Raw genomic sequence first — 4574 nt, forward strand, 5'->3', positions numbered from 1 at the left:
AAAAAAAAAAAAAAAAGGGGCCAGAATTTATGGAGCACTTGCTTTGTGCCAGGCAAAGTGCTCAACTTGGAAAGAGTGGTCTGAGTTTTGACCTGGATTCAGGTTCCAGCTTTGCTCTGTGACCTTATCCAGGGACTCAGCCTCTCTGAGCTCTGCTGTCACTTTCTGGATAGCAGTTGTGTTGGTTTACTTGGGCTGCCACAGCGAAGCACCATGGACTGCCTGGCTAAAGAAGCACAGGTTTGTTTTCTCCCAGGTCTGGAGGCTGAAAGTTCAGGGTCAAAGTGCCTGTGCAGTTGTCTCTCCTTAGCTCGTGCGTGGCTGCCTTCTCCCCATGTCTTCAAGTCTCTTCTTTATCTGTGTGTCTAGGGACAGTTGTCTAGAGACCTCAGTCATACTGTTGGAGTAGGGCTCACCCTGATGATCTTATTTTAACTTAATATCCTTTTAAAAGCTCCTGTCTGCAAATAGACAGTGGTCACTTTCTGGGGTACTGGGATTTAAGTCATTGACATGCATTTTGGGGGACACAATTCAGCGGACCACAGCAGCAGTGAAAGTATTTATGTGCGAGTATGGAGGTATTGTTGTGAGGATTAAATGAAACAATATATGCAGAGGCCTGGCCCAGCAGCTTAGTGCCCACTCACTATTAACTTTTTTGCTCGAGGTGTGGGTGGAATCCTGCTTTCTTTTAAATTCCATCCAAGTGTGAACTGTACACATTGCTGAGGTTGTGTTTTGAATACCTCCTGCCTTTTTTCCATTGGATTCTTTTTCTTTTCCCTCCATTCATGAAGTCAAATTGGTGTTGTGCTCCATGGCTGCTTTTCGTCTCTCCTGTGTTTGTGTGTGTGTTCTGATTCGCTTCAGTCACATCTGACTCTTTGTAGCTCCATGGACTGTAGCCTGCCGGACTCCTCTGTCCATGGAGTTCTCCAGGCAAGAATACTGGAGTGCATTGCCATGCGCTTCTTCGGGGGATCTTCCCGACCCAGAGCTTGCATCTGCATCTCTTTCATCCCCTGCGTTGGCAGATGGGCTCTTCACCTCCAGCGCCACCTGGGAAGCCCCTCTGGTCTCTCCTCGGACGTTAGTTCTCTCTGCCTAGTTAGTTCTGCTCCCTGTTCACCCGGGCAGCATTGCTTCCACTTTCACACCAAGCTGGGCTCTTCTTTCCTTGCAAGTTGGCAGGCGTGTCCGAGACTTTTCTGGTACTCAGCACTGGACTTTAGTTCCTTCTCTCCCTGGATTCTTTCACCATTTCCTCCTGGCAGTAGTGTGTATCTGCCAGTGGACACTTTTCGGATCTCGTGGTTTGTGTTTTTTGGACCCTACTCTGATTCCCTCTACCTCACGCGACTGTATTTTTTACCCCCTCATCTTATCTCTGCACACAGATTGGAAGGTTAAGGCGAGGCGTGGAGTGGAAAGGAAAATGAGCCCCGGGCTCCGGATAACTTACTGTTTTAGTTCAGACCTGCATCCCGTGGCCCGGGACTCATGGTGAGTGAGCTGTAATCCCTCTGGGAATGTTCCCTTGGAGGATAATGTTTGACCAGGCATTAGCAAACCATCATCATCCCAGGAATTCCCGATAAACACACGTGAGTTTAAAATCCCAGGGTATAAATGGTCCCCAAATTTTACAAACCATTTACTTCTAGGAGAGAAAATGTATTTTATAAATGTCACTTAAAAAGCTTCTGCGGGCATTTTCACTATTACCTAAAGGGAGTTTCCATGCTGTGCTCCTCTCAAGTTGAGAAGGGTTAGTACTCAGTGTCGTTTTCCAACTGGAGCCTGGTTTCCTGAAAGCTATTCTTGGTGTGGTGTCCAAGCGCAGCTGTTCACATCTCTTAATATTTCACTTTGAGTCTTTGGGTGGGCGGAACTGATTAGAATTCCAAAAGCAATAGACACAGGCAGTTAGTGGAACTCTCTGGGAATATACTTGGAGAGATTTTTGAGGGAACCCCTACGTTCTGAAATTACTTACGTGGTCAAAAGAAGACTTTCTGTACAAATTATCTGAGGAAGTGTCTTTTGCATTTTGCCTTGGTTTTCTTCTTAGATTGGTGGGACGCTTTTCTTTGTATATTAAGGAACTGTTAAAATACGTTGTCAAGAAGGCATTCTCTGGGACTTTCCAGTGGTCCAGTGGTTAGGACTCTGTGCACTCACTGCAGAGGGGCACAGATGTGATCCCTGGCCAGGGATTTAAGGTCCCACAAACTGCACAATATGGCCTCCTGCCCCCAAATTAAAAAAAAAATAAATTAGAAGAGTTTGTATTATTAAATAAAAGAAAACATTCCTTGAAATTATTGACAATAATGTTTCCCTTCCTAAAATAGGCTTATTTATTGTGGGTTGTTGTTGGTGGTTTAGTTGCTAAGTTGTGTCCGACTCTTGCAATCCCATGGACTGTAGCCCACGAGGCTCCTCTGTCCATGGAGTTTCCCCAGCAAGAAAACTGCAATGGGTTGCCATTTCCTTCTCCAGGGGATCTTCCCGACCCATGGATTAAACCCGAGTCTCCTGCATTGTAGGCGGATTCTTTATCAAGTGAACCACCAGGAAAGAGGGTTATTGTGGGTTAGTAGAGTCGGACACGACTGAGCAACTGAACTGAACTGATGACCTTATTTTCATGAATGATCCTGTGTACATACAAAGCATTCTCATTTTTTCTCTTGAATACTTTACAGAGCTTTTATAGTTATTCCACCCCGCTTATCCCAGGTTTGAATTTTGCTCTTTCCCAAGTACTACTTGAGAAGAGAAGTTAAATTTATGGGGTGGAAAGTAACTGTGGAGCTGGCTAGTATAAACATCCTTCTGGACCGTTATCCAGAATAATAGAGACAGGGCTGCAGAAGGCTTCAGAATGGAGAGCTCCAGCTGGCCAGGGACAACTTGGGAAGCGGTGTTATTTTTTAAAGTTTGCATTCGGAATCAACTCAAAACCATATGTGGGCTGGAAGATTACTTTCTGAGTTACGACATAACTGACATTGTAGTGTTTTCTAGTGTGTGGTTTCCAGGGTTGCTCTGATGTCATCAGTAAGGCTTTAAAAACAGATCTGTTTTTCACAGGCAAAGTTTAGAACAGTGTATTCAGAAGCATGTGCTCTGTGCAATACAAGCCGTCTGTCAAAAGTATTGCATTGGCCAAAAGTTCGTTCAGGTTTTTGGTCTCATCTTACAGAGAAACCTAGATGAACTTTTGGGCCAACCCAGTAGAATGTTGGGGGATCCCTGGGGGCTCACGAGGAGAGAGGGTTCTTGCTTCCCCACCCTGAGTCTTCAGGATCTGAGCACGTTAAGAACCTGGGCAACTCTGAAACAGGCACGTTTTAGAGACTGTAGGATTGAAAGCCCCTTTGTGGGATTGGTTCCTTTTCTCAGTCCTCCCATCTCTGCTCACTTCTGGAGCATGGCATGAAATAGGTCTTGAAGCTGTTCATGAGGCAGCACCTCTGGTTAGGAGCACAGGCTGGAGAATCTGCTGGCCGGGCTAGCGCATACCTGCTTCTGCTCTGCGGCCTGGGGCGAGTTATGTACATATCTCCCATAGTTGACTCTCGTCACATCAGGTCGATTCTCCATTCCTGACCTAATTTGTCTTGGGTTCTCCACTGAAATCTAAGATCCCCAGGCTAGGCAAGTATTGTCTTCTTCTCAGTGGAATCTCTCTGGCATCATTTGTTTCTGCAGATATCTGAGGTCGTTTGACAAGTTTGGTTCGTGGGGATGGGTGTTAAGTGGAGAGCCAGCCCTGGGTCTGTGCTGTAGGGTGTAAAGTATGTCTTTAGGATGAGGGATATTAGGGCGATTTTGAGATTAAAGTTTTTTTTTTTTTTAAGCTTTTTCCTTCCAGTGTTCTCTCTTCTATGACATACTTAATTTGTCTTTTTTTTTTTTTTTTAGCCTTTAAGGCTCAGCCTCTTTTTTCCTATGACTTTATTTTGTGGGACAGTGACCATCTGGGAGTTTGAAAGCTTGGGGTTTGTGCATAACAGTTTGTATAACATTCGGATAATGCTTTTAGCTAGCCACTTGTGTGTGTTTTATTTCTTTACTTGGACTTGTGTGAAGAGGCAGAGATAAGGTAAACATTTTGGCATTGTCTGAGCCCCAGCAGGACTCAGAGTTGATGTCAGCTGCAGTCCGTAGGTCTTCACGGTAATACTGTGGTTCTTTCCTCCTCGATGGTCCTTAACTGCCCTCTGAGTCCTCATTTCTTCATGGAGGTCAGGTGCAAATCTTCCATACATGCTCCCAGACAGTCCTGAGCCCTACAGAAATAGATGGGCCTGCTTTGGGCTGCTCCAACTCCATCTTGGGCCGACAGAGATGGCTTTTCTGCAGAGACTGAGCTGGCAGGTGGGAGCTTTCCGGAAGAAAGCACCGCCTGTTGTCTCGGCCTGTGTGAGGGCCAGTGATGGTTAAGACCTTTTCTCAGAGCTGTGTCAGGGTTCTGGTCTAAACCTTGTTTTCATGTGAACTGAATCAGCATGTTATAATGTGGCCTGGCCTAATGGAGAAGAACGATGATTAGCATCGATTCC

This window comes from Bison bison, unplaced genomic scaffold (assembly GCF_000754665.1).
Source record: "Bison bison bison isolate TAMUID 2011002044 unplaced genomic scaffold, Bison_UMD1.0 scf7180017864114, whole genome shotgun sequence".
NCBI lineage: Eukaryota > Metazoa > Chordata > Mammalia > Artiodactyla > Bovidae > Bison > Bison bison.